This window comes from Lithobates pipiens, unplaced genomic scaffold (genome assembly GCF_037356315.1).
Source record: "Lithobates pipiens isolate NorthernLeopardFrog02 unplaced genomic scaffold, aLitPip1_a1.2 Scaffold_18, whole genome shotgun sequence".
Classification (NCBI taxonomy): domain Eukaryota; kingdom Metazoa; phylum Chordata; class Amphibia; order Anura; family Ranidae; genus Lithobates; species Lithobates pipiens.
The window spans coordinates 595,496,085-595,520,937 of record NW_027507758.1 but is presented as its reverse complement, the minus strand read 5'-3'; positions in this window follow the sequence as shown (position 1 = coordinate 595,520,937).

Sequence of the window (24,853 nt, the reverse complement as noted above, 5' to 3'; positions counted from 1 at the left end):
TTTCTAATACATATCAAGTTATAGGCACCTCTTAAGTCCAGTTTGGTAAAAATAAGTGCAGATCTCAGTCTCTGGAATAACAGTCATTGGGGCAGAGGATAGCGGTTCTTCACCGTAATCTTATTTAACTCCCTATAATCCACACAAGGACAGAGAGAGTGGTCTTTCTTGGTTATAAAGAATATCCCTGCTCCTGCTGGGGACATGGATGGACGGATAAACCCTTTCCTGAGGTTATCATCGACATATTCTTTCAAAGCCTCTTGTTCCCATTCTGATAATGGGAATACTTGTCCAAACGGAATTGCAGCTCCGGGCAAAAGGTCAATAGGATAGTCATATGGGCGGTGGAACGGTAAGGTATCTGCTCCTTGTTTGCTAAAGACATCAAGGCACTGATGATAGGCTTTAGGTACAGATTGAAGAACATGTTGATCAGAGTCCATACAGACTAGGGTTGCCAGTGTACTTATAGGTTCCTTCAGGCAATGCCTTTGACAATATTCTGATGAGAATTTGATCTCCCAGTTAATCTGGGGGTTATGAGTCTGAAGCCAAGGTAGTCCCAGGATGACAGGAAACAAAAGAGAAGTGATAACATCAAGGCTCAATAGTTCCTTACATTGAGATGAAGAAGTAACAGGCAATGGAGGGAGTTTCTTGGGTTACTGGTCCGGATCTGATACGTGAGCCGTCAGCTAAAATATCCATGCGTTTTTGGTCACAAAGGAATATGCTGCTGAGCAGCAAAGTTTAAGTCAATGAAACAACTACAAGCTCCAGAGTCCACAATAGCATTAACGAGAATAGTTCTTCCTGGAAGCTGAACCAACAGAGGAAGAATGAGGTAGTTTGCCTGGGCAGGCAGCATTGTGAGGTGAGTGGGAGAAGACTTGCTTAATTTTGCAGGACACCCGTGAACATAATGGCCGGCCCTTCCACAATAAAGACAGAGGTTCCTCTGCCGGCGGTGTGATCGCTCCTCTGGAGAAAATGTGTGACGCATCTCTCTGAGTTGAATGGGCCTAGGAGTGGCAGATGTGGGGTAGACAGAACCTGAACTAGCAAGGGTCTGAACTGGAGCTTTGGGTGTCATCCTTACAGGGTGGTTCCGCTGGGTGCTTTTCTCTGATTGGCGCTCATGGAGTCGCCAGTCAATCTGAATTACCAGGCTGATAAGTCCTTCCAGGGTACCGGATATTTCCACTTGGGCAAGTTCATCTTTTAAACTTTCAGATAGACCTATGCGGAACTGGTGCTACAGAGCTGCGTTGTTCCACTGGATGTCTGCGCTCCAGCATCTAAAGTCTGAAATATAGTTCTCAACCACTCTGTGGCCTTACTGGAGTGTGTGGAGAGCAGCCTCTGCCCTGGAAGTACATAAGGGGACGAAAAGCCTGAAACTTGATGTGTTCTCCAGAGAATTTCTCAGGAACGGGAACTCTGGGCTCAGGTGGAGGTGTAGTGAAGGATGCTGGAGCTGAGTGGACGAAAAGAGTCTGAATTTGTCCTTCCAACTTAAGGTACCCCTCATGTAGGGACTGTACAGCTTGTGCAAGAACTGAGAGGTGGCAGCCCACTTCCTCCATCGGTGAGGATCCTTCTGTAGGCTCAGTCATGGCTGTCTGATACTGTCACGTACCTGATATCATTCTTACAGCCCTGGCTTGGGGACCACTGGGGTTATAACAGTGGTACAGGAGCGCAGCGAGGTAGGAGTGCCTGCATGATCCGTGGCAGCTGGTACAGATGCGTAGAGAAGATACTCTGGATGGACTGGATTGTAGAAGCAGTAGGGAGATGTGACAACAGGTGTGAGCCAGCGACCCCTGGATCCTAGGCAGGAACTAGATCAGGACTAGACTGGAAAAAGGTGAGACAACCGGGTTAGACATGGGTAATCAGGCAGTAGTACAACAGGCAGAGAATAGTCAGTAGGCAGGCAGTGGTTCGGCAACAAAGGTCAGCAGATTCAGGATAAGCAGTGTCAAGGCAGGCCGGGTCAGGAGAGGAGAAGGCGGCAGTAGTCAGACAAGCGGGATCAGATAACAGCAGGTACAGGATCAGAATTCAGGTAAAGCTGCAGATCAGACAGCTCTGTACTGGAGCAGCTATTGTCCTTTTAAAGGGGAACTGGTGCTAAGCCGAGTTAGCATGTGCACACGTGCTCCTGCCGCGCGTTCCTGCGTGCACGCACCTGCTACACGCTTCTTTGCATGTTTATGCACCGCTGCTTGGCGCGGCTTGTTCTCGCAGGAACACATGTCACAGGGTATCTGTGACTCAACCCCAATACACATCAACCAACACATGATATGATATCTGACTTCCTTAAGTCAGTAAATTTACCCACACTCTCACAAACAGATATATTCACACTAAATGAACCTTTCACAATCCCAAAAATAGAGAAACTGATTAGAAGCTTGCCTCACAACAAGTCGCCGGGATCTGATGGCTACTCATCCGAATACTATCAGTTATTCAATATGGTATTATTCCCATACCTAAAACAGGTCTTTGATGCCGCAATGTCCAAACCTTCCTTTCCACCTAAAATGCTTTCGGCCACGATAGTCACTTTGCCCAAACCAGGTAAAGAGCCTAACGCACCACAGAACTTTAGAACAATTTCCCTTTTAAATGTTGACATAACAGTGTATGCTAAATTAATTGCCAACATACTATCAAACCTGCTACGAAACATATCAATTATGATCAAGTGGGATTTATGTCTGGCCACCAAGTTACAGATGCAACTGGGAGAATGATAAACCAATATCTGGTGGAAAAATCAAGAAGGCCTTCTCTGCTCCTCACGTTGGGTGCAGAGAAGGCCTTCGATAGAGTACACTGGGGGTACCTACACAGAGACTTAGCCCTTGTACACATGGTCGGATATTCTGGCGGAAAATGTCCGATCGGACCGTGTTGTCGGATAATCCGACCGTGTGTGGACTACTTCAGACTTTTTCCGTCGGAATTTCTGACCTTCAAAGTTTGAGAGCTGGATATAAAAATTTTCCGACAACATGATCCAATCATTTGTAGAGAATTGCGATCAGACAAAGTGCCACGCATGCTCAGATCAAATTCGTAGACCAAAGCTATTGGCTACTAGCCTGAACGTAGTCCCGTCGTAACTAAATAACGTCATCATGTTCCGAACGATTGGATTTTCCGACAACTTTGTCCGGCCGTGTGTATGCAACACCAGTTTCGGACAGAATCCATCAGACAAAATCCGACAGATTTTGTCATCGGAATGTCCAACCGTGTGTACAAGGGCTTAGAGAAGTTTGATTTGATAGGTCCGCACCAAAAAGCTATATTAGCATTATATTTCTCCCCCTCTGCATAAGTTTTCACAGAAGGCATGCTCTCCAAAAATGTCCCTATAACCAATGGGACCAGACAGGGTTGCCCATTGTCTCCATTAATTTTTGCCATGGTCATGGAGCCCCTTGTGGAAAAAATCTGATCCTACTAATTTAGGGCATTCTTTCCTGGGGCAGACAACATAAAATCTCACTTTTTGCAGATGACGTCATATTGACTTTATCCAACCCATCCATTTCCCTACCGGCAGCCCACGATACACTCCTTTCATTCAGTAAAGAGGCCTACTATGAGGTCAATGCCTCTAAGTCAAGCATTTTAAGTGTAATGATAGACAAAGCCACCAAAACATCCCTACAACGCAATCTACCATACCCATGGTCCACTGATTCCATTACTTACAGTGGTGTGAAATTTCCTGTTCCTTTGCATGTTTGTCACACTTAAGTGTTTCAGAACATCAAACCAATTTAAACAATAGTCAAGGACAACACAAGTAAACACAAAATGCAATTTGTAAATGAAGGTGTTTATTATTAAAGGTGAAAAAAATCCAAACCATCATGGCCCTGTGTGAAAAAGTGATTGCCCCCTTGTTAAAACATACTATAACTGTGGTTGTCCACACCTGAGTTCAATTTCTCTAGCCACACCCAGGCCTGATTATTGCCACACCTGTTCACAATCAAGGCATCACTTAAATAGGAGCTGCTTGACACAGTAAGGTCCACCAGAAGATCCTTAAAAGCTACACATCATGCCGAGACCCAAAGAAATTCAGGAACAATTGAGAAAGAAAGTAATTGAGATCTATCAGTCTGGAAAGGGTTATAAAGCCATTTCCAAAGCTTTGGGAATCCAGCGAACCACAGTGAGAGCCATTATCCACAAATGGTAAAGACATGGAACAGTGGTGAACCTTCCCAGGAGTGGCCGGCCGCCCAAAATTACCCCAAGAGCGCAGCGACGACTCATCCAAGAGGTCACAAAAGACCCCACAACAACGTCCAAGGAACTGCAGGCCTCACTTGCCTCAGTTAAGGTCAGCGTTCATGCCTCCACCATCAGGAAAAGACTGGGCAAAAATGGCCTGCATGGCAGAGTTCCAAGGAGAAAACCACTGCTGAGCAAAAAGAACATCAAAGCTCGTCTCAATTTCTCCACAACACATCTTGATGATCCCCAAGACTTTTGGGACAACATTCTGTGGACCGATGAGACAAAAGTGGAACTCTTTGGAAGGTGTGTGTCCAAGTATATCTGGCGTAGAAGGAACACTGCATTTCATAAAAAGAACATTATACCAACAGTAAAATATGGTGGTGGTAGTGTGATGGTCTGGGGCTGTTTTGCTGCTTCAGGACCTGGAAGACTTGCCGTGATAAAAGGAACTATGAATTCTGCTGTCTACCAAGAGATCCTGAAGGAGAATGTCCGACCATCTGTTCGTGTACTCAAGCTGAAATGAACTTGGGTTCTGCAGCAGGACAATGATCCTAAACACACCAGCAAGTCCACCACCGAATGGCTGAAGAAAAACAAAATGAAGACTTTGGAGTGGCCTAGCCAAAGTCCTGACCTGAATCCTATTGAGATGTTGTGGTATGACCTTAAAAAGGCCGTTCATGCTCGAAAACCCTCTAATGTAACGGAATTAGGACAATTCTGCAAAGATGAGTGGGCCAAAATTCCTCCAGGACGCTGTAAAAGCCTCATTGCACGTTATCGCAAACGCTTGGTTGCAGTTGTTGCTGCTAAGGGTGGCCCAACCAGTTATTAGGTTTAGGGGGCAACCACTTTTTCACACAGGGCCATGATGGTTTGGATTTTTTTTCACCTTTAATAATAAACACCTTCATTTACAAATTGCATTTTGTGTTTACTTGTGTTGTCCTTGACTATTGTTTAAATTGGTTTGATGTTCCGAAACACTTAAGTGTGACAAACATCCAAAGGAACAGGAAATGAGGAAGGGGGCAAACACTTTTTCACACCACTGTATTTGGGAATTCACCTGATTTCCTCCCTATCCAACCTGTATAGAGTCAACTATGTCCCACTAATCTCTTCAACTCAACATGAAATATTCAGAATTCAAAAACACTTTATTTCCTGTTCTGGTCGCCAAGCGGCATATAAAATGTTACTACTTCCAAAAATTGTGTACTACTTTAGGGCACTCCCAATTCCATTACCCACATCTTTCTTTACATCTATGCAGAGACAATTGTCTAAATTTATAGGGGCAGGAAGTAGAGCTAGATGCCCCCCCTATTTTACAGAGGAAACACAAAGCAGTGGGAGGCTTGGGTATAACAGTTTTAAAAAACTACTACACAGCAGCGATACTGGACCAACTCACAGGCTGGTTTGAAAACACAGATACAAAACCGTGGTGCCAACTGGAACATTCATGGCTAGCTCTCAATTCACTTTCCTTCCCTCTTATAGCACATAACATTGATCACCCTACCATACAAGCAATAGTCCAAGCATGGACATATCTGAGACGCAGAGATCCCCACCTCAATTTCTACCAATGTTCCCATTCCACTAGAATCTCTGAAATGGCTAATACTGAGCATATCCCTAACTAGTGATGGAAGTAACTGAGTAAAAGTAAAGGCGTTACTTAACACCGTTACTTTAGAGGGTAGCGAGTAATCTAACTGATTACTCTTCCTGTCATGGTAACGTCGTTCCTATTACTTGGGCGGCGTTACCGCAATTACATCTACTTCCACAGGGGGCGGTATATGTAACTGCCATAATGCTGCAATTACATCTACCCCCACTAGGGGCGCAACTGGCCACGATCTGGAGCGCTCCGCGGCCTCGGCCTTAGGAAAGACTGCGGCTTCAGCCTAGCTCCGGAGCAGTGGCCATCTTGGTGCACCCGTCGGCCGTTTACATTGTGATCAAATCAAATGACGGAGCGATCACTTGTAAACAAACCGGCGTCATGATGAACGCCGGTTGCTCTGTCCCCTCTGTGTACAGATCTGTACAGTGGAGGGGAGAGATCAGATGGCTGCATCTGTAGTGCCCACAGCACTGCTCTGTGACAAGTGCAGTCACAGCCATCCCTCCATACCCTGCCAATAATCTGCAATTCTCTGCCAATACTCTGTAGTACCCTGCCAATACTCTGCAATACCCTGCCAATACTCTGCAATACCCTGCAATACTCTACAGTACCCTGCCAATACTCTACAATACCCTGCCAATACTCTGCAATTCCCTGCCAATACTCTGCAATACCCTGCAAATACTCTGCAATTCCCTGCCAATACTCTGCAATTCCCTGCCAATAGTCTGCAGTACCCTGCCAATACTCTGTAATTCCTGGCCAATACTCTGTAATTTGCGGCCAATACTCTGCAATACCCTGCCAATACTCTGCAGTACCCTGCCAATACTCTGTAATTCGCGGCCAATACTCTGTAATTCGCGGCCAATACTCTGTAATTCGCGGCCAATACTCTGCAAGACCCTGCCAATATTCTGCAATACCCTACCAATACTCTGCAGTACCCTGCCAATACTCTGCAGTACCCTGCCAATACTCTGCAATTCCCTGCCAATACTCTGCAATTCCCTGCCAATACTCTGCAATACCCTGCCAATACTCTGCCAATACTCTGCAGTTCCCTGCCAATACTCTGCAATTCCCTGCCAATACTCTGCAATACCCTGCCAATACTCTGCAGTACCCTGCCAATTCTCTGCAGTACCCTGCCAATACTCTGCCATACCCAGCCAATACTCTGCCATATCCTGCTATACTCTGCCATACTCAGTAATACCCAGCCATACTCTGCCATACTCGGTAATATCCAGCCATACTCTGCCATACTCTGCAATACTCAGTAATACCCAGCCATACTCGGCAATACCCAGCCGTACCCAGCAATGCTCAGCCGTACCCAGCCATACTCCGCCAATATTACAGTGGGGGAGATGACGTGGATATTACAGTGGGGGAGATTGTGGATACTACAGTGAGGACTATATGGTGTTGAAAATGATCTGATCCGTGACTCTGATCCGAAGAACGATCCGATCCATGAGTTTGGGGGGACAGATGTACAGAGGGGAAACAGATATATGTTTGTGGGGGATGACAGACATGTAATAGGGTACAGAGGGGGAACAGATATATGTGTGGGGGGGAACAGACGTGCAGGGGGGTACAGAGGGGAAATAGACATGCAGGGGGGTACAGAGGGGAAATAGATGTGCAGGGGGGAACACGCCCCTTGCTTACAGTAATACTAGACCCACCCCTTAGAATATAAAAAGAAAAAAGTCACACTTACTTTGCTGAGTAACTAATTACTTTTCTAATGTAGTAACTGAGTTACTAATGCAATTACTTTTTGGGAGAAGTAATTTGTAACTTAACTAATTACTTTTTTAAAGTAAGATGTCCAACACTGTCCCTAACACAATGGATAAGAAAATATATTTATTATCTGCAAAACCGCACAATGAATGGCAAACTGTTGCCTTTCTTAGACATACAAGTTAAGTGTCACATCCCATCCTCAGGGATCTTTACATACGACCAGATCTCTTCATTTTATCAGCAATCGAAACATACTCACACACCAATATCTCTGATACAGGCATACACCACTTTTAAGTACGCAATGGCATGGGCATCAGCAGAACTTTTTCCAAGGGGGGGCATCATTTCAAGGCCACTCATGCTCCGCCCCTTTTCGACAATCTCATGAAAATCTTTCCACTGGTAATACATATGTGTTATATAACAGATAATTCATCTTCACTTTGTATTGGAAGTTACTCTGGCTGCTGCGTTCCATGCCCATATAGCCTAGAGAATGTACATCTTTTTACATTGCAATACATCTGTTGTGGCCATATTTTGATCTCATACTGTCACTGTATATGCTGTTTTCATCAAGATAAAAATATGGCAACAACAGATGTATTGCAATGTAAAAAGATGTACATTCTCTACGCTATATGGGCATGGTATGCAGCCACCAGAGTAACCTTGCGGACGCCCATGCTCCATGCTTTCAAAAACCAGCCCTGGAAAAAATTTCATACCATCCTCACAGCATAAAGTCATTATTTTCTTGTTCATGAAAGAGAAAACCATATATTTTAAAGCACATTTGATGAAGAGAGTATTGGATATAGATATGAAATCACATAGGGCTATATATATATATATATATATATATATATATATATATATATATATATATATATATATATATATATATATATATATATATTATTATGGATTTATATAGCGCCAACAGTTTGCGCAGCGCTTTACAATATGAGGGCAGACAGTACACTTACAATACAAATCAATACAGGAGGGATCAGAGGGCCCTGCTCGTTAGAGCTTACAATCTAGATATAGAGTGCGGTGGTGGAGGAGAGAACTGGGGGGGCAGGAGAGTGCGGTGGTGGAAGAGAGCACTGGGGGGGGGGGCAGGAGAGTATGGTGGTGGAGGAGAGCACTGCAGCCCCCCCCCCCCGATCCTCCTATCCAGGCACTGTGGCACGGATAGGCATATACTCCTCTGGATCACAGAGCTGGATGGCTGTGTCCGGCGGCTGCTCTGTAACACAGTCCCGCCCCCCCCAGACCGGCTCATGTGATAGGCGGAACGGGATTCTCTCTACTATCACACGAGCTGGTCTGTGGGGGGGGGGGGGCGGGACTGTGTTACAGAGTGGCCGCCGAACACAGAGCCAGCCAGCACTGTGATCCAGAGGCGAGAGAAGAGGATGCAGCCACCAGCAGACTGAGAAAAAAAATGCCACATGGCGGCGGCAACACCTTGGGGATTCCGGGGGGGGGGGGGGCACTTGACCCCCCTTGCCCCCTGCTGCGGACGCCCATGCGCAATGGTATTTATTTACTAAAGCTAGAAAGTGCAAAATCAGGCTCACTTCTACGTAGAAACCAATTCGCTTCTAACCCCAGCTTTGGTAACAAAACTTGGAAGCTCATTGGTTTCTATGCAGAACTGAGCCTGATTTTGCACTTTCTAGCTTTAGTAAATAAACACCATTGCGTACTTAAAAGTGGGGTATGCCTGTATACGATATATTCAACTCCAAATCCACTTTTGTCAAATCCACCTCCTACTTAACTGGGAAAAAGAATTAGGCAAAGTATTCACAGATATACAATGGATATCTGCGATTAAAAGCAACCGCCATTTCTCATGTTGCTTTAAAGATGAGGAACTAGCACAAAAATTCCTTCTCAGATACCAACTCAAACCAATGATGGAGAGGATGCGGTCAAGTAGACACACTGATACATATGGTGTGGGCATGTCACCACCTCCGTAATTTTTGGTCGTAAACATTCAAATTAATATCAATGGTTACTGGAGTCTTTATGTGTCCCAACATTGAACAAGCTATACTGAGCATTAATATGTCTAGGTATCCAATATCTGTTAGATCAATAGTAATGCACATAATCTTTGCTGCGCAATCTGCAATAATGAGTAAACTGGAAACCAATTAAATCCATAGTATAAGAGAGCTCACCATGAAGGTCAACACAATAGCAGAATATGAAAAGATCTCGGCATATAGAGACGAATCCCAATTTAGATATGATTCTAACTGGTCAATATGGAAATCCTTCACAAATTCATAGTAAATGACCTGCTCATCATTTATTTTCTTGAAATAATGTGAATCAAGTTATATCACACCGTTTTCACACCTTGTTGGACTAACCATTGATACTGAGCACAGGAAAATTAAGTTTATGCGTTAACACACCCGTGTATTAGTTTTTTTTCTGTTTATATCCCTGTTTACTTTTTTCTTATGTCTGAGAATAGAGTGATTTAATGGGTATGACGATTATAGGTATGACCAAATAACCTGTTGTAACCAACTGTGATTATATTCTCATTTGACAAATCTATGCTTCAACTTCTCTATTCAATGTACTTTGATAAAACTCAATATAAATTATTAGAATAAATACCTTGAGACTCAGGTCATTGGTTTCACAAAATGCAATCATTATTTTACACACAAGTTCACTCTAATGCCGCGTACACACGATCAGACTATCCGGTGGACTTACAGTGGTGTGAAAAAGTGTTTGCCCCCTTCCTCATTTCCTGTTCCTTTGCATGTTTGTCACACTTAAGTGTTTCGGAACATCAAACCAATTTAAACAATAGTCAAGGACAACACAAGTAAACACAAAATGCAATTTGTAAATGAAGGTGTTTATTATTAAAGGTGAAAAAAAATCCAAACCATCATGGCCCTGTGTGAAAAAGTGATTGCCCCCCTTGTTAAAACATACTATAACTGTGGTTGTCCACACTTGAGTTCAATTTCTATAGCCACACCCAGGCCTGATTATTGCCACACCTGTTCACAATCAAGGCATCAATTAAATAGGAGCTGCTTGACACAGTAAGGTCCACCAGAAGATCCTTAAAAGCTACACATCATGCCGAGACCCAAAGAAATTCAGGAACAATTGAGAAAGAAAGTAATTGAGATCTATCAGTCTGGAAAGGGTTATAAAGCCATTTCCAAAGCTTTGGGAATCCAGCGAACCACAGTGAGAGCCATTATCCACAAATGGCGAAGACATGGAACAGTGGTGAACCTTCCCAGGAGTGGCCGGCCGCCCAAAATTACCCCAAGAGCGCAGCGACGACTCATCCAAGAGGTCACAAAAGACCCCACAACAACGTCCAAGGAACTGCAGGCCTCACTTGCCTCAGTTAAGGTCAGCGTTCATGCCTCCACCATCAGGAAAAGACTGGGCAAAAATGGCCTGCATGGCAGAGTTCCAAGGAGAAAACCACTGCTGAGCAAAAAGAACATCAAAGCTCGTCTCAATTTCTCCACAACACATCTTGATGATCCCCAAGACTTTTGGGACAACATTCTGTGGACCGATGAGACAAAAGTGGAACTCTTTGGAAGGTGTGTGTCCAAGTATATCTGGCGTAGAAGGAACACTGCATTTCATAAAAAGAACATTATACCAACAGTAAAATATGGTGGTGGTAGTGTGATGGTCTGGGGCTGTTTTGCTGCTTCAGGACCTGGAAGACTTGCCGTGATAAAAGGAACTATGAATTCTGCTGTCTACCAAGAGATCCTGAAGGAGAATGTCCGACCATCTGTTCGTGTACTCAAGCTGAAACGAACTTGGGTTCTGCAGCAGGACAATGATCCTAAACACACCAGCAAGTCCACCACCGAATGGCTGAAGAAAAACAAAATGAAGACTTTGGAGTGGCCTAGCCAAAGTCCTGACCTGAATCCTATTGAGATGTTGTGGTATGACCTTAAAAAGGCCGTTCATGCTCGAAAACCCTCTAATGTAACGGAATTAGGACAATTCTGCAAAGATGAGTGGGCCAAAATTCCTCCAGGACGCTGTAAAAGCCTCATTGCACGTTATCGCAAACGCTTGGTTGCAGTTGTTGCTGCTAAGGGTGGCCCAACCAGTTATTAGGTTTAGGGGGCAATCACTTTTTCACACAGGGCCATGATGGTTTGGATTTTTTTTCACCTTTAATAATAAACACCTTCATTTACAAATTGCATTTTGTGTTTACTTGTGTTGTCCTTGACTATTGTTTAAATTGGTTTGATGTTCCGAAACACTTAAGTGTGACAAACATGCAAAGGAACAGGAAATGAGGAAGGGGGCAAACACTTTTTCACACCACTGTAGTCTGAAGGACAAACCGCCGGAAAGTCTCCCGGACTTTCTGAACGAGCGGACCTGCACACACACAACTGGACTTTTCTGGCAGACCAGGTCTGCCAGACTATGGCGGGAGTCTGCCGTACTTTTGAAATGAATGGACTTGCCCACACACGGAGAAAAGTCTGTTCATTTTGAAGGCGGCTCCAGGTAGCCGGGACCAGCAAAGGAAGTCGATTGACACGTCGCTGGCCCCATCACCTGGTATGGACTTAAAGGGGAAGCCCTACGCCGAAAAAAATGGCGTGGGGGTCCCCCTCAAGGTCCATATAAATGGCCCCCCCTCCTGAGCAGTACCAGGCCATGTGCTCTCAACATAGGGGGGTGCTTTGGGGAAGAGGGGGCCCTGCGGCCCCCCCACCCCAAAGCACCTTGTCCCCATGTTGATGAGGACAAGGGCCTCTTCCCAACAACCCTGGTCGTTGGTTGTCGGGGTCTGCGGGCATGGGGCTTATCGGAATCTGGGAGCCCCCTTTAATAAGAGGGCCCCCAGATACCGGCCCCCCACCCTATGTGAATGAGTATGGGGTACAATGTACCCCTACCCATTCACCTGGTGAAAAAAATGTAAATAAAACAAAACACAAGGTTTTAAAATAATTAATTGCACAGTTGGGGGGTCTTCTCGCCGGACTCCTCAACTATCTTCTGCTCTTTTGCTAGCTCTTTTACTAGCGGAGGAGCCCGGCCTTCTTCTTCGTCGCCATCTGGGGGTCTTCTTCTGACTTTGGGGGTCTTGTCCCCCTCTTCGGTTCTTCTTGCTGGGCCTCCACTCCTTCTTCCAGCTCTTTTACTAGCAGTGGCCTGGTCTTCTGCCATCGTCGCCGTCACCGCTGCCACCTTCTCTTTTCTTCTTCTCTTCTTCTGGGACGGTGACATCATAAGGGGCGGGGACATCACCTGGTGACCCCGCTCATTGTCCCTATATAAGTCGCTGCACAACGCGTCCCTGTCATTACGGCCAGAGACAGCGTTGAGTCAACATCCCAAGGAAGAAGAGGAAGAAGAAGAGAAGAAGAAAAGAGAAGGCGGCGGGTGTGGCGGCGACAACGTCAGAAGAAAGGGCCACCGCTAACAAAAGAGCTGCAAGAAGGAACGGAGGCCTGGCAAGAAGAACCGAAGAGGGGGACAAGACCCCCGAAGTCGGAAGAAGACCCCCGACAATGACGAAGAAGAAAGCCGGGCTCCTCCGCTAGTAAAAGAGCTAGCAAAAAAGCAGAAGATAGCAGAGGAGACCGGCGAGAAGACCCCCCAAGATGGAAGAAGACCCCCGGAGCTGTGCAATAAATTATTTTAAAACCTTGTGTTGTGTTTTATTTACATTTTTTTCACCAGGTGAATGGGTAGGGGTACATTGTACCCCATACTCATTCACATAGGGTGGGGGGCTGGTATCTGGGGGCCCCCTTATTAAAGGGGGCTCCCGGATTCCGATAAGCCCCCCGCCCGCAGACCCCGACAACCAACGGCCAGGGTTGTCGGGAAGAGGCTTTTGTCCTCATCAACATGGGGACAAGGTGCTGCGGCCCCCCCTTCCTCAAAGCACCCATGTTGGGGCACATGGCCTGGTACGGCTCAGGAGGGGGGGGGGGGGGGGCGCTCGCTCGTCCTCACCCCCTTTCCTGACAGGCTGGGTTGCGTGCTCGGATAAGTGTCTTATATGGACCTTGGGAGGAACCCCCACGCCGTTTTTTCGGCGTAGGGCTTCCCCTTTAAGTCCATACCAGGTGACGGGGCACGCGACATGTCAATCTTGCCACCGAAGGCGGCGACATTGACTTCCTTCGCTAGTCCCGGCTACCTGGAGCCGCGTTCAAAATGAACGGACTTTTCGCCGTGTGCCGGAAAGTCCGTTCATTTCAAAAGTCCGGCGGACTAGTCCACAGACGGCCGGATTGTCTGCCGGACTTGCTGTCCGGTGGACAATTTTTGAGTCAAAACTTCTTTCTAAGTACACCGGACGGATTGTCCGGCGGACTCTGGTCCGCTGGACCAAGTCCGCCGGATAGTTTGATCGTGTGTACGTGGCATAAGAATTTCTAGCCATTAAAAAAATATATTCATAATATTATAAACATGCTATGTCCATTTTAATATGTATCAATATATTTCTATGAATATATCCAAATAATATATTATGACTATACTTTGAAAACATTATAATAAAAATGCATTAACCAAAGATATAGGTAAAACTATTCACTCAATTAGCATATCTTTACTGTAATGTAATAACTGTACCATATGTAGCGGCGGGCTCCTAAAGAGCATGCGCTATGTTTTCAAAATTAAAGCTTTATCCAAACCACAGTTTGGTTTGGGCCTATTTGACTAAATTTGGCTCCGATGTTAGTCTGACTGGACGATGAGATTTTCAGCCTGGCCTCAGGGGGGCGCTGTCTCTGGTGGCAGGCGTGGAACTATGATCTGGTTAGGCACTTGAATTATCCCCTCTCGGAGTCAGGTCAGTGGGAGTGGCCCTCCCGCTGTGCCTTCCGAGAGAGGGTATTTAAGACATGGATGTCACATGGTTCTGGGTTTCGGTCCAGTATGCTGTGCTGAGTGTATGGTCCTGGTCCTCCTGACCAGCCTCCAGGAAGGCTATGGCCTGGGGTGCGGATCCGCCCAACTTTAAACAGACCTGAAGAGTCTGGTATGGAATTTGGGGGGAAACCCAGGCAATTATTTTTTAAAATTTTGGTTTGGGGTTCCTCTTAATATTCATACCAGACCCAAAGGGCCTGGTAATGGACTGTGGGGGAATCCCATGCCAATTTTTTCAATGAATTTTATGTGTATTGCCGGGAACGACAATTCATTATAGCCGCGAGTACGTTTAAATTCATTTTTTTCTTTTAGAAATGTCATTTTGTGCAGGGGCTGTTGTAAACACAGTAAACATGTGCCACTATAGACACCCCCCAGGTACGAAATGTAAAGGAATATTTCACTTTTATTAAAATCACTGCTCCTGCATTGATACATGTCCCCTGGGGTAGGACCCAGGTCCCCAAACTATTTTTTTATGACAATAACTGGCATATAAGCTTTTAAAGTTAACACTTTTGATTATTTGTGTTGGTGTCCCATAGATTTTAATGGTGTTCACGTGCTCAAACAAATTTTTTGCCTGTTCGCATGTTCTGCTGCGAACCGAACAGGGGGGATGTTCGGCTCATCCCTAATGCCAGGTGTCATTTTTGAAAATTAATCTTCCAGACCCACCCAATCTTTTGAGGATGCGTGTAGGTTCCAGTTGAGTATTCTGGTCAGATGGACTACCTTATAATAATTCAGGAGGTCCGGGAGGTCGATCCTCCTAGGAGTTTGGGCAAGGCTAATTGTGTGTATTTTATTCTGGGTTTGTGTCCTCCCCATATGAAGTTGGAGCTAAGGCTTCTATAGGTTTTGAAGAAGGCCTGCGGTATCTGTATTGGTACTGTTTGTAAAATATACAACATTCTTGATAACGCGTTCGTTTTTAATATCGCCACCCTTCCGAACCTTGAGAACACTGGTCTATTCCAATTTTTAAGGTCAGTGGCCAGTTTTTTCAATATTGGTAGGTAGTTCTTTGCGTATAAGTCTGTCAATTTGGTGGGTAGTTGTATGCCAAGATAGGTAATTGCATCTGTCTGGCATTGGAGGGGAAAGTTTTCCTTGCATTGTGTGACTAGGGATTGCGATAAAGATATATTGAGGGCAAAAGACTTAGAGAAGTTGATTTTAAGATTGGAAATCAAGTTAAAGTGTCAGAATTCGTTTAGTAATACAGGTAATGTGGTATGTGGATTTGTGAGAAACAATAAGATATCATCTGTGTAAGCAGCTAGTTTGTGTTCTCTCTGGTTAGTTCTGGATGTTTGGGTTCTTCCTGATGGAGCAAAGTAAAGGCTCAAGGGTAATGATAAAGAGAATAGGAGACAGGGGGCATCCCTGCCGTGTTCCATAATGGATGGAGAAGGCACTCGACAGGATGTTATTTACTCTAATCTGAGCCGAGGGTTTTGCATATAGGGACATTATAAGACTGATCATATACTGTTTTATGCCCAGTGCTTGTAGTACTGCTGCCATGTAATCCCATGCTACCCTGTTGAATGCCTTCTACGCATCCAGGGAAAGGAAAAAAGCCTTTTTGGTTTGAAGTGCCCATGCCTGCTGCCCAGCTTGATGTGCCTGCTGCCCAGCCTGATGTACCTGCTGCCCAGATTGATGTCCAACTTGATGTGCCTGCTGCCCCACTTGATGTGCCTGTGCCTGCTGTCCCGCTTGATGTGCCTGTGCCTGCAGCCCCACTTGATATGCCTGCTGCCCCGCTTGATGTGCCCATGCCTGCTGTCCCATTTGATGTGCCGGCTGCCCCGCTTGATGTGCCCGTGCCGGTTGCCCCACTTGATATGCCCGTGCCGGTTGCCCAGCTTGATGTGCCTGTTGCCCAGTTTGATGTGCCTGCCGCCATCTGGTTCATTCTGTCGCAGTCACACAGTTCTGGTCACATCTAGTTTATGACAATACCTGTACAACCCCTGTTCGCACTGACATATGCTGTAATTTCGTTCTGACCCCCCTCCCGTCTTTATTAGACCAAGACATCGTCTCTTGCTTCCCTCCAATGGGCGTATCCCTGAGAAAGGCCCCAGAGTATTAAACAGTTTGCTTAACAGTACAACGTAAACAGTACAACGTTCTACCACACAACTTCACCAAATGCCAAAACAAAGGGAGTCTCAATTCTTCAAGCTAGACAGCAGGCATGGGCACTTCAAGCTGGGAAGTGGGCACTCCAAGCTGGACAGCAGGCACGGGAACTTCAAGCTGGGCAGCAGGCACGGGCACTTCAAGCTGGGCAGCAGGCATGGGCACTTCAAGATGAGCAGCAAACAGTATCACATCAGGCTGGGCAGTGGACAGGAACACATCAGGCTGGGCAGCGGACAGGAACACATCAGGCTGGGCATGCAGACAGAGGCTCGTCAGGCTGGATATTAGACAGAGGCACATCAGGATGGGTAGCAGATAGGGACACATCAGGCTGGGCAGCAGACAGAGGCTCATCAGACTGGGCAGCAGACATGAGCACATCAGGCTGGGCAGCAGACAGAGGCTCGTAAGGCTGGGAAGCAGACAGAGGCTCATAAGGCTGGGCAGCAGACAGAGGCTCGTAAGGCTGGGCAACAGACCGAGGCACATCAGGCTGGGCAGCAGATAGGGACACGTCAGGCTGGGTAGCAGACAGAGGCTCATCAGGCTGGGTAGCAGACAGAGGCTCATCAGGCTGGGCAGCAGCCAGAGGCTCATCAAACTGGGCAGCAGACAGAGGCTCATCAGACTGGGCAGCAGACAGGAACTCATCAGGCTGGGTAGCAGACAGGAACTCTTCAGGCTGGGCAGCAGACAGAGGCACATCAGGCTGGGCAGCAGATAGGGAAACATCAGGCTGAGCAGCAGACAGGGACTCATTAGGCTGGGCAGCAGACAGAGGCTCATCAGGCTGGGCAGCAGACAGGAACTCATCAGACTGGGCAGCAGACAGGAACTCATCAGACTGGGCAGCAGACAGAGGCTCTTCAGGCTGGGCAGCAGACAGGAACACATCAGGCTGGGCAGCAGACAGGAACACATCAGGCTGGGCAGCAGACAGGAACACATCAGGCTAGGCAGCAGGCTCCACAGGCCAGGAAACGGGCAACGCACCCTCAGACTGGGAAACAGACACCGGGAATTCAGGCTGGAATGCTGGCTCTGCTTCTTCGGGCTGGAACACTAGCTCTTCAGGCTGGAACGCTGACTCTGGCTCTTCAGGCTGGAACACTAGCTCTGGCTCTTCAGGCTGGAACACTGGCTCTGGCTCTTCAGGCTGGAACGCTGGCTCTGGCTCTTCAGGCTGGAACTCTGGGACTTCCGGTTGGAACTCTGGCACCTCCGACTGGGATACTGGCACTTCGAACTGGAACTCTGGCACCTCTGGATGGAATTCTGGCACTGGAACTTCAAGCTGGGACAGATTGGTGGGTGTGGAGGCAGGTTGGGTTAATGGTAGGATCATTTTGGTTGGGAAAAACTTACATTTTTTTCTTTGGCTTAGCCACTGAAGCTCTGTAGGTGAGGGGTTCAGCAGACTGGAAATAAGGATTGGGATATGGCAGAGAAGAGGTAACAGTAGCTGGGGGAAGTTCTTGTGGGTTTGTAGGCAGCTGAGAAGAGGGAGGTGGGTTGAATGCAGGATAGCTACAGGGAGCAGAGACTGGATATAAGTATTTGGTTGGGAGACGTGTATACTGAACTACAACTGAGGTTGACATCTGTGATGGGGAAACATACATTTGGGTAGGCTGGTGTCTGATGGCAAAGGTGGTTTGTTTGGCTGGGGCTGATTTCTGTCAGATGATGCTGAAAGTATAAGCTGTACAAACTGTAGTTTTAAGTCTCCCTGTCTAACAAAAGACTCAGCAGACACAATGCACTCAGCAATCACCTGTGGGGAACAGGCTGAGTAGTGCTCACCAAAATCGGTGGGATCATCTTCAAAAAGCCATACTAGGGATGCAACCCGATTCATATTAAAAGGAGGAATGAAATCATCATGGCCCTCTGGTATACAGGGCAGAGCCAACACAGTACAGATCTTGATCAAAGGATGCACCTCCCCAAACTATATATAACCCTGATTGACCAGGGAGTGAGCCAAATGCATAGCTGTAAACAACTGGTCACTAGACCATCCTTTCAAAGCTGGCTGCAATAATCACCACTTTCAGATGCCAGCAGAGAATAACCTCATTGACATTCATGTTGGCAACCAAACTGTTTCCCTGTGCAGCCGCTTCTGGTCAGGGATGGCCCTGTTATTCTGTCATAAACTAGATGTGACCAGAACTGTGTGACTGCAACAGAGTGAACCAGACATAAATAGGTGAAATTAAGTTTATTAAAGTAAATGCATATAAATGTGAACACACCACCAATACAAACTGAGTGAACAAACCAAACAATTAAACAGCGATAATAAACCAACCAGCATATGTAGCAAAAGGAAGTATCAGAATCATAGTCAAGCCAGGCCAGGGTCATAAACAGGAGATCAGTAGATGGGGGGCAGGAGTAAACAGACAGGGAACAAGAGGGATCAGGTTGCAGGGCAAGGATCCAGGGATACAGGAACAGATACAAACAGGTCCAAGATACAGGAATCAGGAATCTGGGATCAGGGTTCAGGATTAAGATCAGGCTAACAGATAAATCGGCTTCAGGTCAGGGCACAAGGACAATACCAGGGCAAGGTGTGTGCACTTGCCGGGTATTTATACTATAGCTGCTATCAAAGTCAGGTGATGGCTAATTGCAGAAGGTAATACCTGCTTCACACTTCCAGAATCCCTCCGCTGATGGACATCAGTACTGCGGCCCAAAGGTGACATAATACCAGCAGGGAAAAGCTCTTCTGGCAGCTCCAAACTGCCAGGAGACACCTGCTAGTGGACCTCAGTACTGCACGCCAAATTATCGATATTGCCAGCGGAGGGAACCTTTCCTGACAGGTATCTATGGTTTTCTGTTTGCTGAGGAGAGGGAGTGTGGGTGGTAGGGGGCCAGAAGTGGTGGGTTCTTACAATAATTGGCTGTGAATAGAAATGATCTTCTCTATTTGCTGATTAATCAGCCAGTAGAGGTCAGAGGGAGCTCTCAGAGTCCGCTGTTTGTGAGGGTAGTTGGGTACGGTTCCTGAAAGGAGAGTCACTCTGAGTGGTTGCCTGGAGTAATAGTTATGTGGTGGTGATCGGGGAGTAAACATATTAAATTACATATATGTACGTTTTTGTGAATATGTGTGTGTGTACGGATGAGGAGAGTTTGTCATAGTGATGTGTGAGGAGACGTGTTTTCTCTCTCTGATGTCTTTGGAGGGTAAATGTGTGTTGTGAAACAGGTTGCCACAGAGTACCACATGTAAGGAGTGGATACCGGGTATTCTACATTTTAAATAACATACATTGTCTGAACAAGAAATTCTGAAAAATGTAAACTGGTATTGAAGCAACTTAGCATAACGTTACAATACTCATAAAATATCAAGCTTCGCCAGTTCTAGAGGCCAACTTTAAATCCTCAAACCTGTAGGATATGGTCAAAGAAACTTGTACTTGTGAGGCTGTACCCCGTAGGACCCTGACCCATGTTATTGTGTCATTCATGAGGATAACCAGTGCATTGAGTCCTATTGAATTTCTGGCTTAGTAGAATAAGTTCTGCATGCTCAAGCCTGGCTTCAAGGGAGATCCTGGCTTTAGTGATGGGAATGCCCACCTTGATGGGAGCCTATGAATTTTTGCATAGGTTAAGGTTATGTGAAATACATCCAGGGATGTCTCTCAGTAGGGATGAGCCGAACACCCCCCGGTTCGGTTCGCACCAGAACTTGCGAACGACCCCCGCGTTCGGTACGAACGTTAGAACCCCATTGAAGTCTATGGGACTCGAACGTTCGAATTGGAAAGTGCTCATTTTAACGGCTAATATGCAAGATAGTGTCCTAAAAAGGGTTTGGCGACCTGCCTCCTGCCTCAGGGGACATGGGTCACTGCAAAAAAAAGTTTTAAAAACTACCGTTTTGGCGGGAGCACTGATTTTAATGACGATTAAAGTGAAAAAAAAAAAGTGAAATATTCCTTTAAATATGGTGCCTGCGGGGTGTCTGTAGTATGCCTGTGAAGTGCCACGTGTTTCCCGTGTTTAGAACAGTCCCTGCACAAAATGACATTAAACGGAAATAACACCATTTAAAACTGCTTGCGGTTTTAATGTTATATCTGGTTCCTGCAATATGGTTGAAAATCATTGAGAAACATGGCATGGGTAGCCCTCCCTGCCCATTACCAGCCTATTTGGGTCTTGTACGCATATTAAGGGGAACCCCGTACCCATATTAAAAAAAGGAAATGCGTGTGGCCCCCAGGCCCTATATACTCAGAACAGCAGTATACAGGCGGTGCAAACAAGACAGGGACTGTGTAGGTTTGTTGTGTTAAGTTGAATCTGTTTGTCATTTTCAACCGGTACATTTTTAAAGTGTAGCTCCAGTCAAAAAAACTATCTTTAAGCTTTTTGGAAAACATAGGGAAGGGTTATCACCCCTGTATAATTTGTTTTGTCGTCCATCTTTTTTCATCTCACTTGCTGCTGTCTCCTTGCGTTTGCAAGTAGGAGATGTTTGTAAGTTGGATGTTTGAAAGTAGGGGCCTGCCCTATATTATAGCGGTATGTACTGGGTACAGAGCACGCAGACAGCACGCACTCCTAACACTACTGACTGCAAGCTCTATTATTAACCACTTGTTAGCCCAATGTTTGCATAAAGTGAAAGATGAAGTTATGCTGAGTAAATAGATATCAAACATGTCACTCTTCAAAATTGCACATGCCCGTGGAATGGCGCCAAACGTCGCTACTTGAAAAATCCCCATAGGCGACGCTTTAAATATTTTTTTACTGGTTACATGTTTTGAGTTGCAGAGGAGGTCTAGGACTAGAATTATTGCTCTCGCTCTAACATTCTCGGCGATACCTCACATGTGTGGCACATGCGAGCACATGGGGACAATTTTTATTTTATTTTTTTATTGTTCATTTTACTTTATTTATTTTAGTTTGACATTTTTTTTCCCAAAAATATATTTTTTATCACTTTTATTCCTATTACAAGAAATGTAAACATCCCTTGTAATAGGAATATGGGGTGACAGGTCCTCTTTACAGTGAAATCTGGGGGGTCAATATGACCCCACATCTCACCTCTAGGCTGGGAAGCCTGAAATAAAAAATAAAAAAAAGATTCTGGCTTTGATCGTACTGGCGAGTTGGTAGAAGCACCGGAGGGCGGTGAGGGGTGGGGGGCGTCTATGGCTGGGTATTTCAGGGTATCACCGAGTATGGCTGGGTATCTCTGAGTATGGCTGGGTATGGCAATTTATGGCAGGGTATTACAGAGTATTGGCGGGGTATTGGCGGGGTACTACAGAGTAATAGCAGGGTACTGCACTGCAGAGTAATGGCAGGGTACTGCACTGCAGAGTAATGGCGGGGTACTGCACTGCAGAGTAATGGCGGGGTACTGCAGAGTAATGGCGGGGTACTGCACTGCAGAGTAATGGCAGGGTACTGCACTACAGAGTAATGGCGGGGTACTGCACTGCAGAGTAATGGCGGGGTACTACAGAGTAATGGCAGGGTACTGCAGAGTATGCACTGGTATTGCAGAGTATTGGCAGGGAATTGAGGGGTTAAATTCGGTGAGCAGCGATGTGGGCACTGCAGATGCAGCCCACATCGCTGCTGACACCGATCTCTTTCCCCTCCGCTGTACCGATCGGTACAGAAAGGGGAGGTAGGAACAGGCGTCATAACATGATGCCGGTTTGTTTCCAAGTGATCACTCCGTCATTTTACGGAGCAATCACGTGGTAAACGGCCGCTATGAGCGGCCGTTTACCGTGATGCGCCGGGTCCTATGGACGGATGCTCTCGAGTGCGCACACCTCAGGGCACGCGAGAGCAGAATTCTGGGAGGCCGTTAATTAACAGCCTCTCTGAGTTAAACAACCGCCCTGAAGCCGTTAATCGGCAATGGGCAGTTGTTAAGTGGTTAAAGCTAGATCACTAGCTATATAGGTGAGGTGAATATAGTGGTGTATACTGCAGTCAGGGCACAGACAACAACCACTACACAACCACTACACAGCAGCAAGATAGGAAATCAGCCAAAAACGATTGGTGTGTACTGTGTTGAAGGTACACAGAACACCCACTGCTTCAGATGCAAAGTAACACACTACAGGAGGCCGCCTTAAAGGCGGCCTTATATAGTGTGGGGCGTGCACTACACAGCCTGAGCTATGATTGGCCACAGGCAGGATGCCTGTGGCCAATCATGGCTCTCCTCGCTGCCGGCGCTGCGATTGGCCAAGCATGCGGGGTCACAGTGCATGCTTGGCCAATCATCGGGCAGCAATGCACTGCGCCAACGCAGTGCATTGTGGTCCGCGCGCGCGTCACTCGAATTTTGACACGAACGGCCAAAACGTTCGGAATTCGCCGAACGGCCGAACGGCCAATGTTCGAGTCGAACGTACGTTCGACTCGAACACGAAGCTCATCCCTATCTCTCAGTGAGGTATCAGGGATCTGTATGGAATAAGTGATTTGGAGGGAGCAGGTGTGACCTTTGGCTATGTTTCCAGTCCTGTTCAGAAGCCGGGGACATGGGGCTTGTGAAATATATTTGTGAAAGTGTGTTTTCAATTCCACCTTTATGTACTGGGGGGAAATACGCTAATTCAGTCTGTCTGTGGAGTGACCTTTATCTGGTAAAAAGGTAATATTCAAAATTCCTTGTACGTGCAATCCCAGTGTCTTTGCTTTTACGCTAATTCAGTCTGTCTGTGGAGTGACCTTTATCAGGTAAAAAGGTAATATTCAAAATTCCTTGTATGTGCAATCCCAGTGTCTCTGCTTTTTGCATAATAACATAGCCCTGTGTGGGTAGGACCTTGAAGGAAGTGCTGTCCATCCTTACGTGAGAATGTGTGGCTCAAAGTGGGGGTGAACAGGTCCGCCATTGAAAGTTATATTTTCAGAGAATGGCTCTAGTGTCAGATTACAGATGGTGGTAATGATCCTTTATTTGTCAGTCAGTTCAGGGTTTAACATAGCGCATTGCAAGGGGTAAAAATTAAACAATCTGGTTCATCTCTGATTGGTAATGCAGTATGACTCATTAGTGTATGAGCTGACTTGGAGACCGCTTAACGTTTTAGAGCAGGAGTTCTGGGTATGAACTGAACCGGAGAAAATACCTTGAAGTTAATCATTGTGTATTGCTAGCAGGTTAATGTGATAGGGGGGTGGTAGTGACAGCAGAACCATAAGATACAGTGTCTATGGGGTACATCAGAAATAAGTAAGTTCTTGTTACCACTTTAGGAATGTCTGGCTCTGTGATGATCCGGTGATGAGGTAGGGCTTCCGTTTTTTGGCATCCCCATTGCTCTTGATGGTGAGAATGGAGGACGAGTGTGTCGGCAGCGTATGTTGAAGCTGTGATTGCCTGCTTCAGTGATGCCTTCCGTGGAGACAGCCCTGCGTAATGGCGGGAGGCGGAAGTCACTATGCCAGTCAGGCAAACCAACCAGCGGTATGTTGAGGGATGTGCAGAAATGTTCCAGGTCTTCTGGGACTCTGATATTCACAGTGTGGTCATTGAGTGTAGCTGATAAGTAAAAAGGGAACTTCCAGCGGTAGACTATAGTCCTGGGTCGCAAAACATCAAGCAGCGGTCTCAGCGGTCTTTTTTGTAAAGTTATGTTGGAAAGATCCTGGAAGATCTTAATGTCAGAACCTTGAAATGTAATGTGTAGCTGGCCTCTCGCTTTGTGGAGTATCTCCTCCTTTAACAGGAAATCATTCAAACAGCAAATAATGTCTCTAGGTGGGTCTGTTTCCCTACCCCTCAGGCGTAATGCTCTATGAATATGCTCCATAGCTACTGGGTTGTCAGGGGGTCTCTCTAGAAGGTCATTGAAGAGGGCAGTGACCGAGCGTGTGAGCTGTGCTGATTCAAAAGATTCTGGGAGACCTCTTACCCTAAGATTGCGGCATCTTCCGCAGTTGTCCAAGTCCTCCATGTGGCAGTTTATCTCTGTACAGCATGGAATTCTGTCACTTGTTGAACCTGGCACATTATGGCAGGCCTGCGTC